General features: G+C 40.1%; 1 long non-coding RNA gene across 2 annotated transcripts; it reads left to right on the top strand.

Moving 5' to 3' along the window:
• Window positions 1–439: 439 nt before the first annotated feature.
• Window positions 440–6860, top strand: LOC141516016 (uncharacterized). 2 transcript variants are annotated; one of them, XR_012476583.1, is made up of 4 exons: window positions 440–667; window positions 5654–5757; window positions 6173–6305; window positions 6748–6860. It is a non-coding gene; the product is annotated as an uncharacterized LOC141516016 (long non-coding RNA). The 2 variants fall into 2 exon arrangements; XR_012476582.1 differs by having other exon boundaries at window positions 440–905.
• The last annotated feature ends 256 nt before the right edge of the window (window positions 6861–7116 follow it).

Raw genomic sequence — 7116 nt, 5'->3', positions numbered from 1 at the left:
CTCTCTACTTCCAACTCAGTAGCTTTCTCATACTGACAATGCCCCCATTCCTGTGGTCTCTAACACTAATTGGTGAGTTCCTCTCCAGAAACTCTACTGAGGAATTGACCTTGCCAGCCAGGCTCACTTCAGTTATGGAACCAGCCCCATGACTCCATACTCTTCCTTTCCCTTGGTTACCTTCTACCCTCATGTTCACTTCTAATTCTCAGTTCTCTTTTATGCATCTTCAACATAGAATGGAAGCAGCTTGAGAGCAAGGACTATCTTTCTTTTATTTATATTTGCAATCAGGGCCTAGCTCATGGTAAATAATACCAATCTACCTATCTATGAATTTCACATCATAACTCCTTTTGTTGCTATTGTTTAGTTGTTTTTCAGTCGTGTCTGACTCTTCATGACCCTATTTGGGGTTTTCTTCCAGAGATAACTAGAGAGGCTTGCTATTTCCTTCTCCAACTCATTTTATAGATGAGGAAACTGAGGCAAATAGGGTGAAATGCCTTGCCTCTGTCACTTAAGCCTGGATGTGAACTCACAGAGATGAGCCCACCTAACCACATACAAATGTGCTGGATTCTCATTGTGATGTAAGAAGTAAATACATATGACATAGAAATTCCAAGAAGGATGGGAAGACTTGCCTGAACTGATGCAGTCTCAAGTAAGTACAACCAGAAGAATAATTCACGCAATGACCACAATATTACAAATTAAAAGATCACTAGGATGAAGCTGAGCTCTCAGTAACTGTAATCACCCAGAGAACAAACACATCATGAAACTGTTTTGTCTTTTGTCAGAGAGGTGGGGAAAGGGCACCCACAGGGACATTGCCAGACAGCAACCACCGCTTTTCTTTACCGTTTTCTTTTGTTACAAGAAAGATTCAGCTCAAAGAGGTGAGGGTCTCTATCTGACAGTAATGTGAAAACAGAAAGTATTAAGTATTAGTGTGAAAGTAATGTGAAAACAGAAGGTATTAAGTATTAGTGTGAAAGTAATGTGAAAACAGAAAATATTAAGTATTAACGTGAAAGTAACATGAAAATAAAGTATTAAGTACTAATGTGAGAGTAATATGAAAACAGAAAGTATTAAAATTATTTTTAAAAGCATTAGACCAGTGACTTTCCTACAGATCCCTTTCCATGATACATCTCATTGCCCAACAACTGAGCATAGAGCTAAGGAAGAGCTACTAGTCTCTTGGCTTCTTTACAGTGTAACTTCTACCAAGGCCTTCTTTTCCATTTTTCAACATGCAGCAACACTTATGAATAGAAGACAATCTTCCAAAAAATACTTCAGGGAAGGGAAGTGTACAGATGGCCCGAGTTCAGACTTAAATCATGTGTCTGACCATGCCACTTCTCCATGCAAGAAACTCCAACGTTCCCTATTACCTCAAATAAAGATTCCTCTGTTTGGCATCCAAAATTCTTCGGAAACTGACTCCAAAATACTTTAGACATGTAAACCTGCTTTCTTGTTTCTTTCCAAAATTCTGGGATTGTACCTCTGGGAGGATGTGTGTGTTCTGTACTTTGTAAAGCTAGATATTTTGCTAGTCCTCACACATGCTTGAATCTGATAAAATGGACCTTCTTCATTACTCTTCACACCCAAGATTCCATCTCCATTGCTGGGTCTTTCCACAGGCTGTCCCCCCTTCCCAAACCCTGAATGCCCTCATTCCTAACCTCTGACTCCGAGAATACCTACTCACCTTCAAAGTTCAGGTCCAACACCACCTCCCACACGAGGCCTTTGCTGATCCCCCTCCCCCAACTACTAGCACCTCCATTCATAATAATGTGATATAAAATGCAAGCTGACGTCTTTGGTAAATTGTAAGCTCTTGAAGGCAGGGACTGTTTTGTCTTTATAACACAACATCTCAGCAGAGATCTCTAATACAGACTTGTAAGTTAATTTGTTTATCTTGATTCAAGTGCTGTAAGCAGTCAAGAAAACTAAAAAACGCCTGCCATCAAAGTGAGGCAGGTGGTCAGGTTGTATTCCATCTTGAAGAGACAGGGTTCAGGATGGGAAGAAACACTGGGCTTGGAATCAGGAGAGGTTTGGGTTTTTATCCCGTTTCTCACACCTACTTGCTGTATGTTTTTGAACATCTTTCTTAATCTTGTAAATAACCTCTCTAAACCCCAGTTACCTAATCCATAAATTTAGGATAATGATTTGAGCTAGATGTATCCCATGAGATGATCACTATTAAAGCACTATAAATATTAACTTGGATAATATTTAAAAATCAAACATTGAGTGTCTACTCCCAAGAGTGAGCTCCCATAGACGTCAATACATGGATCCCTCTTGATTACCTCTGCCACAGTGGAGGCAAATGCTCCCTTGAAGGGCCCCTGGCTGCCAACGCCTGTGAGGAGGGGAAAACCACAGAGCACCTCCACCCCTTTGGGGGCCACAGTCAAAGGCAATTCCCAGAGTGAGCTGGTTTGGTTCCATCTAACAACAAGCAAGTCTACATTTTTTTGATTAAAAGCTGGGTCCTTCCTGGGAGTCAGAGGAGCTACCAAATTAAGACTTTACTCCCACTCTATAGGAAAGTGATTTCATGGCATCAGACCAACAACTATTGGATGTCTCTGAGTCCTAGACGTCACAGTCACCAGGACTGTGGACCTCAAGTCAGGAAGAGCTGACGTCAAATCTTGCTATGTGACCGCTGCGCAAGGCATGATAGCACCCAGAACTTTAATTTGCTTATCTGTGAAATGGGACTATTAATAGCACCTACCTCCTTGGGTTCTTCAGGAGGATCAAATGAGATCATAATTATAAGCATTAAAATGTATTGAAATGTTATCTAACCTTAGTAGTACAATTGATATGGGTTTTGGAGGGATAAAAATCAAATCCATCCATGCTGTCAATTGGCAAACTTTCCTTTGACTGTATGAGTTATCTAAATGGTGATTATTCCAAAATGCAACTCTGACCCATTCATTGAAATTCTACTCCTTCATCTCAGAGCAATGATAACTGGACTGTGGAGCAAAGTGAGGATTTCCATCACCATCACTAACTGAAGGTGGCTCGTGATGATCCAGAATGCCACCTCTGATTGTTTTTTATTCTCTTTGGTAGGAAAAAAAAAGGAGAGGAAAGAAAAAGAGAGGAGAGGGAAGGAGGGAAGGAAAGAAGGAAAGGAAGGGAAGGAAAGACAAGGGAAGGGAAAGAAAAACACTCTGACATCAGTTTTTCTTTTCTATTACTAGAACAGAAATTCTCCAATATTTTTTGTCTTAAGATCCCTTGATGCTCTTAAAATTATTGAGGACTCCCAAATAACATTTATGTGGATTATATCTACCAATATTTGCCATTAAATTGTATCATTATAAAAACATCTTTAACCTCTCAAAGCCTTCCAAAAGGGTTTTGGAAACCCCCAAGAACCCCAGAACGCACTTTGAGAACTGTTTAACAAGGGGATTAGATATGATGTAACAAAAAATTTATTTATTTTATTTACAATAAAATAACCAACACTGTCCAAAAGAGGAATGGGTTTCCTTGAGAGTTAATGTGTCCCACATCATTGGAGGCTCACAATCAAAGATGGAGGACCACTCTTGGAAATTGGAGAGATGATTCTTTATCAGCTATGGGTGACTTTATTACAGCTCTGACATTCTGTGATACCAATTTTCATCTCAGAGTGAAAAATGGAAGCAATTCCCTCTAAATGGCAAAGTGTTCCAGATATTAAGGGACTGGATCGGGTCTAATCCTCTCATTTTGTAACTGAGAAAAGTGAGGCTGATAGAGAATGTGACTTACCAAAGGTCCCACAGCTAGTAATTAGCATAAATAGATTATTACAATCACAACTCGTTAGCCATGCCTTCATCAAACACCCAGACTCTAAACCCAGGTCTTTTCCATTCTCCACTATTTGACTTCCATTTTGTTTGACAATGCTTACCAATTGTGAATGTTTCCATTCACTATTATCCAAAGACAGGAAACCACATCTTGGGGCACCTTTCTGGGTTGTGACTCACATCTAAGACAAGATTACAAAACAACAAAGCAGGCTTCTGTGGATGGTTGGTAGAATCAGACTCATTCTTTATGCTCGGTCTGCATACTGTCTTAATAATTCACATCTTATGTTATTAAGATACATTTTCTGTCAGATTAGAATCTTAAATATATTCGATCAACTCTTAGCTGAGCTGCACCATAGAACAGGATAAAAGTAAAGTGAGGGCATGTGATATAAGCACTTTAGATCTGATTTGGGGAAGAGATAGGTTTGAGTTCTACCTCTGACACTGACTAGCTGTGTGATGAGGAGCATTCTTAGAGTCTATGAATTAAGATTTTTCATCTGTCAAATGGTATTATTATATAAGATGGTATGTTTGGGGACAGCCTATATGTAAAAAGCAACATAATATGAGGTATTATTATTATTATACTGTTCATTCACTTTGGTGCCTCACTCCAGATTTGTGTGTCCTTTCATTGTGTCCTCTGGAATTTCCAAGCAAAATCATATCATATCTATATGTATGTATATTTATATATTTATATATATATTTTCTATGTGGAAAAATATATATGGGGAGAGAGAGAGAGAGAGAGAGAGAGAGAGAGAGAGAGAGAGAGAGAGAGAGAGATTGAGAACCATACGGGAGGGCATTTCTTAAGCCCTTACAATGATACCAGTCTCTGGTTAAGTTATAAGAATATAAGTACAAGGATAAAAATGACTGCTCCTCTCAAGAAGCTTACTATCAAATGAAGAAAGACAAAATGCAGTCCCAAGAACTGAGCCAAGAGGGAAGTAAGTGACTTGGTTGGGGCTCTCTCAGGGTTAACAAATTGCCTTTCATTTTGAGCCTCTTCCTCTCCTGGTCCTCCCCATCTTTTGGCATAGGGTTTCCCCTAGGTGAGGCATCCCTGGAGATCTTTTCCATTAACAGTTCCTCCTACTCTCCTATGCCTACTTCAATGTCCCTAAGTCTCCAATTCTGAATTGCCTTCATTGTTTAGCAAGTTTTCCTTCTCTGAGGGACATTCTTCTCAATTTATAACACAACTGAGTCACCAGTTCCTCTTTTCTCAGAGAACTCAGTAGCTGGTTTGCGGTTTTTTCCTTTACCACAAATCCTGCCCTTTTACTAGAGGACTTCAACATATATGTTGATGTTCCCTCAAATACCCCAGCTTCTCAGTTCCTCAATCCATTCAGTTCTCATGACTTACTCCACCATTCCTTACTATGCACAGGGAGCATTACACATTAGGTCTGACCATCATCCACAAGTCTCCTGTTTCCATGATTAAGAATTTAGAAGGGACAGCTAGGTGGCACAGTAGATAAAGCACCAGCCCTGGAGTCAGGAGTACCTGGGTTCAAATCCAGTCTCAGACACTTAATAATGACCTAGCTGTGTGGCCTTGGGCAGGCCACTTAACCCCATTGCCTTGCAAAAAAAAAAAACAACAACAACAACAACAACAACAAAAAAAAGAATTTAGAAATTCCTTTATCCAACCCTACCATCCTATCATCCCACCTCTCCTTATGCCTCATTGTACCTAAACCAAGTTTTTTTTAATTCTCACTGTGATCTCCAATTTTTTCAACCCCCAGCACTTCAAAGAAGAACCCTTGAGAACACCAAATACAACTCTCTCAATAAACAGATGAGGAAACTGAGGTCCAGGAAATTAAGTGACTTTGCCAAGGTCACAAAGGTAATATCTGAGATGGGATTTAAACCCACCCCCTGATGCCAGAAACAGTATGCTCACTGCTACTATGTGCATTTTCCTCTCTTAATCTTAATTAGTTACCCAGTTCATTTGAGATGAATTGAACAGATTGAGAAACTGAGACTGATATTTGCAGGCATGTTGCTATTTATGCCAAAGTCTTCAACTTGGAAATTCTATATACTTTTGTCCTGTTGTCATTCATACTTTGCAACCCCCAAGTCTGCATTATTCAGACTGTCAACCTCCTGTGCCACTGTACTGAGTTACAGAAAATCACTCACCATGCTGACTGCTCCACTATAAATTTCAATTGTCAAACATCACTGGACCCTTTCTGCAACAAGGTAGTCTTCTTCAACCCCCACCCCCCTGTTTTTTTTTCTATGTCTTCCAGACTCTCTTTTCCCTCTCCAAGCCTTCCATACCACCTCCACCTTCACAACTGAAGACCTCACCTCATACTTAACTCGAAAAATAGACATCATTTGCCATAGACTCTCTCTCTACCTGGGAATTCTGCCATCTTGGTAATAGACTCAATGCCATCTACCTTAGTTTGAAACTTCAAGCTCAAGGGACCCCTCAACCTCAAGCCTTCCTTCTATTGATATTCTAAGCCTGGGCCATCCCAGTCAGCCAAGTCTGTTTGTTTCTGTCTCCACAAAATTCACCCAGCTCCCATCAGATCCAGATCTAGATCCTTATTTGGTCTCTGAAAAGAGTCACCTAGTTTCTCCCTACTCTAATGCATCCTTCGGATCGACTCCAAAGGGACTTCCCTAAATCCTAGGAATATGTGTTATCCCCCTTGACCCAATCAATATCTTGGACTAAATATGAAGTCTTTTGCTTGGCCTTCAAAGGTGTTTACAAACTGGTCCCAATCTACCTTTTCAGCCTTGTTATCTGTCATTATTTCCTTTTATTTACCTATGGTCTAGCTAAACTGGCTTTCTTATTGTTCCTCAGGCATGACTTCACCGCCCATCTCCTTGCCAATACCTTCACTCCTAACCTCCCTGCTGACTAGAATTTACAGCTTCCTTCAAAGGGGAACACAAATATGACTTTTTCTGGGCTCCCTGGTGGCTAGTGTCATCATTAAAATTATCTCATATCTATTTTGGATATCATTTATATATTCTCTCTCTCACTTGCTCTCTCTGTTTCTCTCTCTGTCTCTCTCTTTCTCTGTCTCTGTCTCTGTCTCTGTCTTTCTCTGTCTCTCTCTCTGTCTCTCTGTCTCTCTGTCTGTCTCTTTCTGTCTCTTTCTTTCTGTCTCTGTCTCTCCTCTCTCCCCTCTCTCTCTCTGTCTCTATTCTCTGTCTCTCTGTCTCT

The sequence above is a fragment of the Macrotis lagotis genome, chromosome 3 (assembly GCF_037893015.1).
Source record: "Macrotis lagotis isolate mMagLag1 chromosome 3, bilby.v1.9.chrom.fasta, whole genome shotgun sequence".
NCBI classification, from domain to species: Eukaryota; Metazoa; Chordata; class Mammalia; order Peramelemorphia; family Peramelidae; genus Macrotis; species Macrotis lagotis.
This window is presented reverse-complemented; position numbering and strand designations above follow the sequence as displayed.